Genomic DNA, 14,654 nt, shown 5'->3' on the forward strand with positions numbered 1-14,654 from the left:
TTCATCTGTTTCCAAGCAGCCCTTTAAATCCCTGAGGCCAGCGCCCCTCTCTCACCACATAAAATGTCCCCCCGTGTGTCACTGCTCCTCATCAACATGGCTGCTGCTTTTATAATCAGTCTTCAGATATGGTCACCTGATTCTATTATTTTTTATTATGCTGAAGTCAGTCAAGTGTCTTATATCTTACTAGCATATTAGTATGTCAGATTCAGAGAAATAATTCAAGGATGAAGTCAAATGATTATCCTCCTATCCATATGAAGTATATAAATATAATCTCTGGGAGATGGTGAAGGACAGGGTAGCCTGGTGTGTTGCAGTCCATGGGGTCATAAAGAGTTGGACATGACTAAGTGACTGAACAATGATAAAATATTATCTCAATTGATAAAGAATGTACAGTGCATAGGGGAGAGTGGGAGAAAAGTATTTTAAAAATTGGATCAAGCTTAGCTAATAGAATTAGCAGTTGCAAACGTTGTTTGAGGGAAGAACATGATGAATAATGAATTAGGAAATTTTCCTCTTATGTGAAAGGAAAAAAGCAAAAGTCACAGAACATTCTCATGAGTAGACATATTTATTTATTTAGAAACTGCTTATTTTCTGTCAACCAATTTCCATTTTAAGAGCTTGTGGGGTTTCCATAATGGCTCATGGTAAAGAATCCTGCCAATGCAGGAGACATGAGTTCAATCCCTGGTCCAGGAAGATCCCACGTGCCTCAGAGGAACTAAGCCTGTGAACCACAACCATCGAGCCTGTGCTCCACAGCCCGGGGGCCCCAGATCCTGAGCCCATGCTCTGCCACCACTGAAGCCTGGGGGCCCTGGGGCCCATGCTCCATAGCAAGAGAAGCTGCTGCAACGAGAAGGCCAGGCACCACAACCAGAGTGCGCCCCGCTCACGGCAACCAGAGCAAGCCTGTGCAGCAGCAAAGACCCAGCACAGCCCCCACCCAAGAGAAGAGCCTGTGAAAGAACAGCTGAAGCCCACGCAGTGCTTCAGTGGGGTGTCCAGTGGCCTGAGCAGTGGGCGCTGCAGCCAGCCTTCAGGGGGATCTGCGGAGTAGGCAGTGAGCTCGCTGCCTGCCTGTGGACTAGGCCAGCACCTCAGATCCCGTAGCGTTGCACTGAGCTGCTGAAGTGACCCATTCACGGTGAGTCCTCCTTGGTCAGAGCTTGCTCAGCTGCCACCTGCTCTTCCCTTTTAATCTCTTCAGAATCTGCAGATGTAGAGATCAGGCACGACCTCCCAAGAGTGTTCACAGGAAACGGTGCGCTGGGCAGAATTTCCCAGGTGAGCATCCGTCAAGTCAGACCCACCGACTGAGCTCCCTGGTTGCCGGGAATGGGTGGTCTCCAGAGTGCAGAGGAGAGTCCGTGTCACACAGACCGATGATAAGAAGTTCACATACATGCCTCTGGGAGAGGCCGGCGGTCAGCCCTGGGCTCGTAACCACCAGGAGTCTTGGCTCCTGGAAGCTGCCTGGGTCTGGTTAGTGGAGGCTCCAGGAGCGAAGCGGCCGAACAGAGGAGCAGCGGCAGCAAACTGCAGCTCAGCTCGCTGGCGAGGGTTCCTGGAGGATGCAGCAGGGACAGCAGCTGGGTTTTCAGTGGCAACGATGGCATGAGCTTCCTACAGAAGCTTCTCCCAGGTTCTCTTCGGATTCCTAGTGTAGACGCCGTCACTTTTCCTTCTGTAGATACACTGCTCCATTGGGAAGTAAAGGTTGGTGCTACCTAAGAGGGCCCCTGCTGCAAGGAAGGTGATGACGTCGTCCTTCATTTGCCGGACAGCAAGGACCCAGGATAGTGTAAAAGATTCACTTCAAGTTATGACAAGAATCCAGACAGTGCTGTATGGACCACTGTCTGGGTGGCGTGGGAAAAGCCTGAGAAGATATGTTAGAGAAGCCAGATAATCTGATAAAACAAACTTGACTTTCATTCAGTTTGTAGAAATAAAGCTGTGAGTTTTATTCTTTAGAGGTTTAAAATTTTTTGTAATGTCTTGGCTTTTCTGAGAAACTTGTAATACATGTACAAGGTTCAAGAACCTAAAAATACTTCATATTCCATTGTTCTTCCTACCCTCTCCCTTCTTGTCAAGGCCCTGCTGCTTCCACAGTCAGCCGTGTGTTTTGTTTCTCAGGAATAGCTTCTGGAGGTGTATTTTTTTTTTCCTAAGTATATATTTGGCTGTGCCTGGGGGACCTTTTCCATGGGAACTCTTAGCTGTGGCATGTGGGTTCTAGTTTCCTGACAAGGGATTGAACTCAGGCCCCTACAATGAGAATGCAGAGTCTTAGCCCCTGGATCAAGAGAGAAGGCCCAGAATGTCATTTTATGGATACACAAGCAACTATGAATATCTATTTCTTCTTCACTCCACATGTGGTGCTGGTGGTAAAGAACCCACCTCCCTATGCAGGAGACATAAGGGACTCAGATTCAATCCCTGGGTCTGGAAGATTGTCTGGAACAGGAAATGGCAACCCACTCTAGTATCCCTGCCTGGAGAATCGCCATGGGCAGAGGATCCCAATGGGCTACAGTCCATAATGTCACAAAGTGTGGGACATGACTGAGTGACTGAGCACAACCACATTTAAAACCATACATGGTCGCATACTGTGCACAATGTTTTATGGTATCTTGCTTATATTCAGCTGACAATATCTTGGGGAATATCCTCTCTTGGGACACTATTTCCCACAAATCAGTCCACTGAATAGATGATGTATTATAATACGCTTTACTGGTCCACATTGTAAAAACACTAATATAAAATGACATCTTGACATCACAAAAAACAATGTAATGCATAACCTTAGCCTAATTTATTCCATTGCAGGAAAATGTATCAATTTCTAATACATTAGGAATTTCTACAAATCTAATGGATTTGTAGCCTGAAGTATTTCCAGCTGAACTATAGCATCTGATAGGATGTTGCTGGTAAACTAGCACGTTGCTGGATTCCCACCCCATCCCCACCCCCCACCCCGAGGAGCTATGCAATGATCATTTCTCTTTCCTTAAGACTCAACCTCTCCTCTCTCAGATTTCTCCCTGATCTGTTTTTAGATACATTCTCCAACCTCTTCTATCCTTGTGACTTCTCTATAATCTGCTCCTCTTCTTAGCACTGACCTTCATTCTCATGCCCTCATTGCCTGGCCTGGTCTCTACCTGCCATCTCAACATTGCCCATCATTGCTCCACGCACTCCCTTGGAGACGGTATCAATATGGCCAGATGGTTGAGTATAGAAAAATGGTTCATGGATGATATTGAATCACTGAGCCTGGATGAGAAGGAGACATCCACAGGGGAGTCTAAGGTAGCTGGGGAAGAAGGAGAATTTAGGTTTTATCTGTGGTCTTCACTCAGGGGAAGATGCTACAGGGCCCACCAGGGAAGGAGAAGTCAGAGTCAGAGGTAAATACTTGGGAGATGGTGTCCAGAAATTCCAGCAGGAGCTCTGGAGAGAAGAGTGAGGGAGAGCGCCTGCTGTGAGGCTGCTGTGAGTGTCAGGCAGGGACACACACGGGGCAGCAGAGAAAGGAGCAAGAAGGTGATAACAGGCTTCCCGAGGGAGGGAGGGTGTCACGGTGATAGTGATGTGCACAGAGTTACACATGTCACAGAGATGAGGGAGGATGGAAAAGAGCCAGTGAGAGGGGAGGGTGGATACAACTAATACATCCTGTACGCTGTTTCCTGAGAGGCCAAGAGCAGAGGCCAAGAGAGAGGCTGAGCCAGAGCACAGGACACAATGAAGGAGACATGAAAGTTGATAAAAACATAGGTGTTAAAGTCAAGATTTTGTTAAAACACTCTTTTAAGGAATACAATTGGGGTTTTAAGGAACTCCTTTTAAGGAATATAGAAATAAAATTGCAGGTGAGATATTAATTCTTAGATGATTCACAAGAATGACTCCCCTGCCTAAAGAGTGACACCATCAGAAGCAGTTCTGTGCAGAGGAGGACGGGGAGATGGCACAGCACAGTGGTGGAGACACATGGTCGATGGAGACTCTGGGCCTTCACGGGTGGAGGGGGTTCCTGTAGACCCCAAATGCCGGTGTGCTGAGAATGTAGAGCAGGAGTTACTTGAGCCATTGAGAGTCACTGTACTTGAAGGGGTTTTTGTTTACATATAATTTTATTTCTTTTTGGCTGCACTGGGTCATCTTTGCTGTATGCAGGCTCTCTCTACTTGTAGCAAGCAGGGCCTGTGCTCTAGTTGGGTGATTGGGCTTCCCACTTTGGTGGCTTCTCTTGCTCTGGAGCGCTGGGCTCTAGAAGGCCTGGGCTCAGTATTAGCTGTGTACAGACTTAATTTCTCTGTGGCATGTGGGATCTTCTGGGGACCAGAGATCGAACCGGTGTCCCCTGCACTGCAAGGTAGATTCTTAACCGCTGGACCACCAGGGAAGCTCCTGTACTTGAAGTTTTCATTGGAGCTACCTAAAACATGATAAAAGTGACCTCAGCAAAAGGGGGAAGGAGCAGTGAGTGCACGGCCTGCCTTCCACCAAAGAGAGCCTGCTGGGTTTGCACAGACCCCTTCCTGTTTCTGAACCACATGTGCCATTTACTCACTTCCTCTTTCTCCACCTAAAAACCACACATCTCTTAAATTCTCCAAGCAATCTTCCTGGTGGCTTTCTTCCATGGAAGTAGAATTTTGAGGCAAAAGATTCTGTGCAATCTTTCTATGTGAATATCAGAAGAAGGTGAACATTTTGTTTGAGGTAATTGTTCCGGAAATTCAGAATTAAATATGTTTCAGCTCACATTGGCCAAATGTGCTGTACCTGGCCTCAGCCTCCTGTATTTTAGTTGGCTCACTGGTGTCATTAAGGTCCTGGGATCCCTCTAGCCCCTCAACTACTGCATCCACCTCCTATGACATGGCAAAAAAAGGCTCTCTGGTACCATTAAGATCCCTGTTGATTGCAGATCCTGTGATCTTGCTGGTGCCTTGACTTACTGCAGCTTCCTAAGTCCTTACCTAGGATTTGTTGGCATAAAGTTCAACCAGGAAAAATGGAAAACAAAACCTGTTTTAGTGTGTCTCTTGACATTTGGTTTTGTTTTTACATTTGCAAGAGCAAAACAGAGAAAATGAAGCAAAAGATACTTTCAAACATATATGGTTAACTGATTTAGAATTACTGATTCAAAGAGTGTCTGTAAAAATAAAATGTGACTTCCACTTCCAGCTTTAAGAGGAACAGTATCTGAACTTCCTCACCTGGCACTGGTAATTAGAAAGCTGAACAAAATACTGGAAACAACTGTTTCCAGACCCTGGACAGCAGGCCACACAGGACTAAGTTCCTAGAGTGAAGACGGATACACAAATCCATCTGAAGACTCCTGGCTGTCTGCCTTCAGGCAATTTCCATGCTGCAGGTACAGGGAGGGGAACCCAGATGCAGCCCAGAAAAGCCCTGATCTGAGAACAGATGTTAGCCAGGGAGGTGCAGAAGGTGATATGTGTTGGGCAGGGGATGGAAAAGAGATAGCTACTCAGACTGAAAGAATTATTCCAAGTGCCTAATGAGCCCGCTGGGTTTCTATCATCTGATCACACACAGGTGAAATTCCACAAGGCTGGGCAGGAACAACTTTTGAGGAAAGAATGATGACTGGAGACCTATGCATTGAGTGGGACTGGATGCCATGATCTTAGTTTTCTGAATGTTGAGCTTTAAGCCAACTTTTTCACTCTCCTCTTTCACTTTTATCAAGAGGCTCTAGTTCCTCTTCGCATCTGAATATCTGAGGTTGTTGATATTTCTCCCAGCAATCTTGATTCCAGCTTGTGCTTCCTCCAGCCCAGCATTTCTCATGATGTACTCTGCATATAAGTTAAATAAGCAGGGTGACAATATACAGCCTTGATGTACTCCTTTTCCTATTTGGAACCAGTCTGTTGTTCCATGTCCAGTTCTAACTGTTGCTTCCTGACTTGCATACAGATTTCTCAAGAGGCAGGTCAGGTGGTCTGGTATTCCCATCTCTTTCAGAATTTTCCACAGTTTGTTGTGATCCATGCAGTCAAAGGCTTTGGCATAGTCAATAAAGCAGAAATAGATGTTTTTCTGGAACTCTCTTGCTTTTTTGATGATCCAGTGGATGTTGGCAATTTGACTCTGGTTTCTCTGCCTTTTCTAAAATTACCTTGAACATCTGGAAGTTCACAGTTCACGTATTGCTGAAGCCTGGCTTGGAGAATTTTGAGGATTACTTTACTAGTGTGTGAGATGAGTGCAATTGTGTGGTAGTTTGAGAATTCTTTGGGATTGGAATGAAAACTGACCTTTTCCAGTCCTGTGGCCACTGCTGAGTTTTCCAAATTTGCTGGCATATTGAGTGCAGCACTTTCACAGCATCATCTTTTAGGATTTGAAATAGCTCAACAAATAGATGGGGAAACAGTGGAAACAGTGGTTGACTTTATTTTGGGGGACTCCCAAATTACCTCAGATGGCGATTGCAACCATGAAATGAAAAGATGCTTACTCCTTGGAAGGAAATTTATGATCAACCTAGACAGCATATTAAAAAGCAGAGACGGTACTTTGCCAACCAAAGTCCTTCTAGTCAAAACTATGGTTTTTCCAGTAGTCCTGCATGGATGTGAGAGTTGGACTATAAAGAAGGCTTAGCGCAGAAGAATTGATGCTTTTGGACTGTGGTGTTGGATAAGATGCTTGAGAGTCCCTTGGACAGCAAAGAGATCCAACCAGTCAATCCTAAAGGAGATCAGTCTTGGGTGTTCATTGGAAGGACTGATGCTGAAGCTGAAACTCCAATGCTTTGGCCACCTGATTTGAAGAGCTGACTAGTAGAAAAGACCCTGATGCTTGGAAAGATTGAAGGCAGGAGGAGAAGGGGACAACAGAGGATGAGATGGTTGGATGGCATCACCGATTCAATGAACATGAGTTTGGGTGAACTCAAGAAGTTGGTAATGGACAGGGAACCCTGGCATGCTGTGGTTCATGGGGTTGCAAAGAGTCGGACATGACTGAGCGACTGAAGTGAACTAAACTGAATGGATTGAAAAGTGTCCAACATTCATGTGGGGCTGAGAATCCTCAGCAGCCAGAGTGAAGAAACCTCCCTGAATATGTGGTGCATTCAACTGAGACAGAAAATGCATGTATTAGAGCTGAAACTAAAACAAGAGAGAGAGAGAGATGAAACTAATCACAAGCCTTAAAATAAAGGGCACATAGAATTGTACTAACAAACCTTAGCAATAATCCTCAAAGGTGTCAGTTATGAAGGTAATCATTTCCTACCAGGAAAAAGCAAAATTAACACTTTCAGAAAAAAATACAGGAAAACAAACCAAAACACATTTCTATTGCCCAGGAAACTTCAAGACGTTTAGGGGTCCTGTGTCAGATAACAAGTCCGATGTATATTTCATATTATCTCATACCCACCCACAAAATGAATATAACCCCCTTTATATACACTGCTAATATTCTAGAATATTCAAGAAATTGACTATTTTCTGGAAAAATATGAATTCTCAAGACCAATATTTAAAGCAGCTATAACAAAAGAAAAATAAGCAAGGAAGGCTATACAATAAATTTTTACAAGAATTACTTCTGAAAATCATGTGAAGGCGATGCAAGCAAAGAACGACTGACTACAAAAGTACCACATAATTTTAGAGAATCAAGAATAGACGAACAGAAGAAATCTGTATTTTGTGAACATAATTTAACCCTGATAGGAGTCGGACAGGACTGAGCAACTTCACTTTCACTTTTCACTTTCATGCATTGGAGAAGGAAATGGCAACCCCCTTCAGTGTTCTTGCCTGGAGAATCCCAGGGGCAGGGGAGCCTGGTGGGCTGCTGTCTAAGGGGTCACACAGTCGAAGCAACTTAACAGCAGCAGCAGGATGAGAACTTGACATAAGTGACATAAAACAAGACCACACACCAATTTTACCTACTATTCTTGGTCTCCTAATCTATTAAATGCTAATTAATGATATATAAATCATTGCAGAGAAGTTCTCCATTTCTAAAAAACCTTAGGTTTACTCACGATTTTTGTTCCTTAAAAGGAAGTCAAGCTGTACAGTCTAAGAAGTGCTTGCTCCAGAAGATGTGGAATATATATACAACGGAAAATTACTCAGTCATAAAATCAGATGAAATAATGCCATTTGCAGCAACATGGATGAACATGGTGATTTCACTTTAAGTGAAGTAAGTCAGACAGAAAGAGACAAGCATTGTATGGCATCACGTATGTGGAATATTGAAGAATGATACAGATGAACTTATTTACAAAGCAGAGGTAGAGTCACAGACATAGAAAACATGCTTATGGTTACCAAAGAGGACACGTGGGTGTGGGGAGAGGTGAGCCAGGAGTTTGGGGTCAGTACACACACCCTGCTGTATGTACACCAGGTGACACAAGGAGCTGCTGTGTAGTGAGGGAGCTATACTCAGTATCTTGTGACGACCTGTAACGGGAAAGAATCTGGAAGCATATATAGTTGCTCAGTCGTGTCCAACTCTTTGGGACTCCAGGGCTTGTAACCTGCCAGGCTCCTCTCAAAGGACGGGTCACAAGGAGCTGGGCACAACAGAGGGACTAACCACACAAGTCCTACTCTGCTCGTTCTCAGCCAACTTGGAGAAAGACAGGACACCTTGTCAGCACTGCAGTAAAGTTTTGCTCTAAGATGCCTGCCCTGTAGGGAACAATTTGAGCATATTCTGAATTTCAGTTGTGCTTGCAAGTAATTTTGTCAGGAGAAACAGTTGGTGAAAGAAAGCATAGCTGACCCAGAGGAAACTAACCAGGTGGGAAAACAGAACACATGCTTAACACACAATCAAACATTAAACTGATTGAGGACATTGCAGGAAGTGTCATAATTCATGCTCCATTTGTCCACACTTAATTGAGTGTGCTCAGTTAAGACACTCTGTATCTACAGAGTGTGCTGTCATTCTTGGCTAATTTAAAATATAGTGTATTAATAGGAAATTGGACGCATAATAAGGCAAACAGATCAGGAGACAACTGTCCTCGAAAAGAGAGTTGATGACTTAGAGTTCTCAAGAGGAGGGACAGGCCATGCCATTGGGCCACATGGGAAGGGACTGGACTTGTCCGAGAGGGAGGGAGGGGAACTCAGCACAGGGGCCTTGACTGTGACTCCTCAGGAGGGAACAGTGGGCTGGGTGCGCAGGCTCAGGACTGGCTGGTGCGCGTGATGTTAGCGGCCATCCTCGGTGTCTGCCTCTGGGTGACAAGGGAAGGGGACAGTGGCCCGGAGCGCAGCGTAAATGTCACCTCCTCAGAGACACGTCCCCGTGTGCATCTGCAGTGACACCTCCCCCATGTCTCCTGCCCTTACCACCTCGGTCCTTCACGGCACCAGGGCCGGCCCTGTCTGCACCCGCTGGGGCTCATCACCCATCCGTCCTCAGGCCCGGGGACTCCTCTCCTCCCTGCCCCCCCCCCCCCCCCCCGCCCTAGCCCCCGCTTCCCGCTGTGTTGTGTCCTGCCCTTCACTCCATGGAGCTTATTCTTCTACAAGCTGTTCTGTTTATTCCTTGTCTCGCTCCACAGCGTCAGCTCTGTGGGAGCAGCAGGATCGTTTCTTTTTAAAGTGTGGTGGTTTTCTGTCTTACTCTCCTCTTGAATGTCAAGGACTGTGAGGTGTTGTGGCTGGATCCCTGCCCTCAGCCCAGGCCTGGCACAGAGCACATGTGCTCTCAGCATTTGGGGAAGAACCAGCAATGGTAAGCCTTGTTGCTGCCCCCAGGGGACTGTTAAAAACAAGACAACAGCCCCAAAGGAGTTGCTTAGTTAGGTACCATACTAGCAAAATAGACTTAAATGCAGTTTTGGCTCTTCCAGAAATGAAATCTTGAACCAGTCAACCAGGAATCTTCTGATTATCCTTAGTTAAGTCATCTGCCTGAGAAAGCTTTCCAGCCTCTAGTGGAAAGTAACCTCGCAGTAACCACTGGGATTCTTTGCCCAGTACAACTTCCTTGTTCCCGATCCCTTATGCCTATAAAAGTCTTTTATTTTGTGCAACTCCTCAGAGTTTCTAACTGCTAAGTTGGATGCTGCCTGATTCATAAATCTTTAAATAAAGGCACTAAGATTTTAAAATTTTAGTCAGTTGAATTTTATTTTATTTTAATAGGGCGTATAGCTTATTTTGGAGAAGGCAATGGCACCCCACTCCAGTACTCTTGCCTGGAAAATCCCATGGATGGAGGAGCCGTGTAGGCTGCGGTCCATGGGGTTGCTAAGAGTCGGACACAACTGAGAGACTTCACTTTCATTTTTCAAATGGCAACCCACTCCAGTGTTCTTGCCTGGAGAATCCCAGGGGCAGGGGAGTCTGGTGGGCTGCCATCTGTGGGGTCGCACAGAGTCGGACACGACTGAAGTGACTTAGCAGCGGCATAGCTTATTTTAAGATTATATTTGGCTTTTAAGAGATTGTTATAGATTCAATCGAACTTACTGTGAACGATGTCGGATACAGGATCTCCGAAGAAGATTTAGCTTCAGGACCAGGGACCAGGATTGATCACTCAAGAGCGTTTGTGTAGCAGAGTTTTATGACAGTGGAAAAAGGTCAGAGAAAGCTTCTGACATGGACAGCAGAAGTGGGTGGAGAGTGCCCCCCTTGCTAGTGTTAGCAAGGGAGGTATATACTTTTTAAATTAGTTACTACAATAAATCAAAAGAATGTCTCAAGTGTGTGAAAGTTTTACCAGACCCACTCCCACAATTAACATTTTAGGATAACAGGACTAGAATTTAACAGAAAGATCCTACCAGACCCATTCCCATAATATACATTCTAAGATATCAGGATTAATCAGAAGGTTTTCAGGAAGGAGAAACTGTCCTCAAGCAGGATACATTGTTGTTATATAATCCCTAGTACAGAGTTTAAGTGGCTCAGATGGCAAAGCATCTCCCTACAATGTGGGAGACCCAGGCTGGATCCCTGGCTTGGGAAGATCCCCTGGAGAAGGAAATGGCAACCCACTCCAGTACTCTTGCCTGAAATATCCCATGGACAGAGGAGCCTGGTAGGCTACAGTCCATGGGGTTGCAAAGAGTCAGGCATGACTGAGCAGCTTCACTTTCACAAAGTTTAAACTGAGTTGTGTAATCATCAGTTCTGGGCCTAAAGAAAGAAAGAAAAACAAATGTTTTAAGTGACTAAGACTAAGGAATGTAGAGAAAAAAGATGTTTGTCCTTTCCTCCTCCTTGAGAACTCCAGACCCCTCTCTCCTCAGCTTCCCCTGGGCTTCTTATCAACCTGCCTAGGGATTGACTCTCTCACTTTGAGCACCTCTTCAGCCTGTGAGCTCCATGAGAACATCGGGCCAGAAAGATAAAAGACCTTGAGTAAATGTTATGATGACTGAATAACTGTACAGATAAAATGACTAAACAGAGCCCATGTGAAGGTTACATTCACTGAAGATTAGCTTTTTCTTCCTCCTCCCTCCCTCTCTCCAGAACAGAAGTTCAAGGGACCTTATATCACCCTCACCTCATATGGAACTCCAGTGGTCTGGGTGAGTTTTATCTTTTCTCTATTTGTACACTGGAAGACATTTCATGACTGTACCCCTCAAAACTGAGAAAATTACTGCTTGAGGGGCAGGGACCCTCCATGTTGTCTAAGTCAAAAGAGAACAATATGTGAACACAGAATATTGGGATGACTTGGGCCCCTGGGCAGCTGGAAGGAGGGAGACAAAGGCAGAGGGGTGTTGTTTCCACCTCCCTCCTCCCAACATGACACATTTGTCCCTCTTTTTACTTAATCAATCTGATTCTGATTATCTGGAGATTGACATGTCTGCTGGTAGATGGTATGGTCTTAGGTCACAGCATTACAGGCCACCAGCCATCAGTTCTGAGCTGTTTGCAAGACCTAGGACAAGTCTTCAGCGTCTTAGATCCGCTGTTTTTATCCCTGAGCATTGACAGCGGTACTCCCTATGTGAGGCCCAGAGCCAGAGGCATCGGCACTTGGGATTGGTCACTGAAAGGCTGCAGCCCCGTGAAGGCTGCCCCTAGAATCCCAGCCGGAACACGAGTGGTACGTGGAATATCTGGATGAAGCAGTGAAGATGTCAGCGAGAGACACGCAGTTGGTGCCAGGACAGCACTGAATTAGAGCACTGGGCTTTTCTCCACTCACTTCCAGAGGGTCAGGCCCTATTGCCACTGGCCACATACCCTGAGTGATAACCATCTCTTGGGAACTCCAAGTCACAGCCTGATGGCTGGGCCTCCAGAGGGCTGAAGGATGTGTCAGGAGCGGTTTGTCCACAGATGCTGGGCACCCCAGGGCTCTGACAGGGGCTGGTGAGGCTGGCATGGCAGGGCCCCACAGCACAGAGTATCGGGGTGCCTGGTTGGGGCTGCCATCATCTAGGGCCATAGCACCATGAAGGCCCCTGGTAATTTCTGAGCTCAGAAGCTAAAGCAAGGTTGAGCCTGATTAGTACTTTGTTGCAATACCAGCTGGAAAGACCAGGTGCTGTGGACTTTCCCGCTTGTCTCTCCTTTCATCTCTCTCACCCTTGTCCACCACCCCCTCCGCTGGCACAGATGGGCTCTCCTCTGGCCATTGGGAGGTGCACCTATTGTTGAGTCTTGGCCTGGGTGGGTGCTGTGGGGAGTTCTGACAATGGGCAGCACAGTTGTGCTGGCGTCCTCTGTGCTTGCTGGCCGCTCTGGGTTGGTGGGCAGGTTGAGTGCCTACAGGAAGGCAGTACTTTATGCCATGGAACTGTCTGCATAAAATGGTTCTAATGGTGACATTGGACCTCTGTGTATTTTCCACATTAAAAAAACTGTAGCATGTCTGTGTGTGTGTGTGTGTATGCGTGTGTTAAAGACTTAGGAAAATTCTGAAGTCAAACAAAAAATTGGATCACATGATAAAATATGAATAAGCTTCAAAAACATGACACTGTGTAAGAAACTGGACCTAAATGGCCACAGTTGTACAAACCCATGTGCTTGAAATACACAGAATAGGTGATTCCATGAGGATGAAAGAGTGAGGAATGTGGAATTTAAAGTGACTGATTAAGGAACACTAGATGTCTTTGTAGGGAGATAAAATATAAAATATTCTGGATCAGATAGTGATGATGGCTACACAACTATATAAATAGGCAATCACTAAAATATAGTGCTCAAAGGAGAATTTTTGGGTATACGATATATATCTCAACTTAAAATGATTAATTTGATTTTTTTTTCAAAAATAACAAAACCCACATATTATCCTCAGTGCTTTATGTGGTTCTCACTCTAAGCTCTGTAGACATAAACAAAGGTGCCTGTGTCTGTGTGTGCATGCTCAGTCATGTTTGACTTGTTGTGACCCCATGGCCTGCAGAAGGCCATGCTCCTCTGTTCATGGAATTTTCCAGGCAAGAATACTGGAGTTGGTGGCCGTTTCCTACTCCAGGATATTTTCCCGATCCTTCACTGTTTCTTCAGAATTTGTCTCCAGAGCAAGGAGTCAGCCAGCACCACTCGCCTAGGCTGAGACTCAGGGCACACACAGGAGTGGGGACGCACTCTGGTGGGAAAGAGGGAAAGTGTGTCCTGCTCAGAGCGTGTAATGTGGGGAAGCCGGAGGCAGGCTGGCAGGAAGAGGGCCATCCCAGGTGACTGCTTAGATGAGATTTGGCTTCCCCCATTTGGTACTAAATTGAAAGGAAGAAAAATAAGGAAGGTGACAGTCACTGACCACGCACTGAATCCTGGAGCCCATTGCTGCAGGGGCTGGGATCTGGTTTTCCAGGTCGGTTGCTGCAGGGCAGGGCCTCGTGGCTGGAAGGAGAGGTTCCCCAACTTCTCAGTGTGTTAAGACAGTTCTTCATTTCAACATCCTTCTCTGGTCGTCTTCAATTGGATACTCTGTGGATAAACTTGAAACAGTGTTTCTTAAATTAACTTCAAACAAAGGTAATAATTACGTTATTGTTGAGTAACAATGATAATGGTGATTTTCATTATAATTAATTTCAAGATTTCTCATTGAATACCTACAATACAAACAGTAACAAAAATCCCCAACAACCTGTCGGGCCATCTGGTCGACCTCGCCACAGCGGCCACCAATCTGTCGGCTTTGTGATCCTCACACAGATGTATCCGTGTCTCACACCCCTGAAACACAGCGCCTCCACACGGACACCATCCTTTCTACTTCCGAGCCCGAGGAGAACAGAAGGGACTCCTGGCGCCCCTCGAATAGAGGCAGCCGGACCCGCAGGAAATCCGTCTGCTGAGTCCTGAGCACGTCAGCGGGAACCGAGGCCGCCTGGGAGCAGCCTCAGCACCGGGAAGGCAGCGGGACGACCGTTCCCCCAAGGAGGCAAGGAAGCGCTTCCGGGCGCCCTTTGGGGAGGAGGACGGGCGGCCCGTGGTCCCTTCCGGTGCCTCCTGTTCTGGACACCAGGGCCGGCCGTCTCCGGGGAGAGGACACACGTTTGTGAATCGGGACTATCGGGGTCCATGGGGGAGGCTGGGAAGACTGGACATGTCTGCGTGCGTCCGTGTGGTCCGCACCTC

General features: G+C 46.2%; 1 pseudogene; it reads right to left on the reverse strand.

Annotated features, from left to right (window-relative positions):
- Positions 1 to 600: 600 nt before the first annotated feature.
- On the reverse strand, positions 601 to 9,488 carry LOC147344616 (small ribosomal subunit protein uS2 pseudogene; annotated as a pseudogene).
- Positions 9,489 to 14,654: the final 5,166 nt, after the last annotated feature.

Source organism: Bos grunniens, chromosome 26 (assembly GCF_055505025.1).
Source record: "Bos grunniens cultivar Pamir isolate PY7600 chromosome 26, Bosgru_T2T1.0, whole genome shotgun sequence".
Lineage (NCBI taxonomy): Eukaryota > Metazoa > Chordata > Mammalia > Artiodactyla > Bovidae > Bos > Bos grunniens.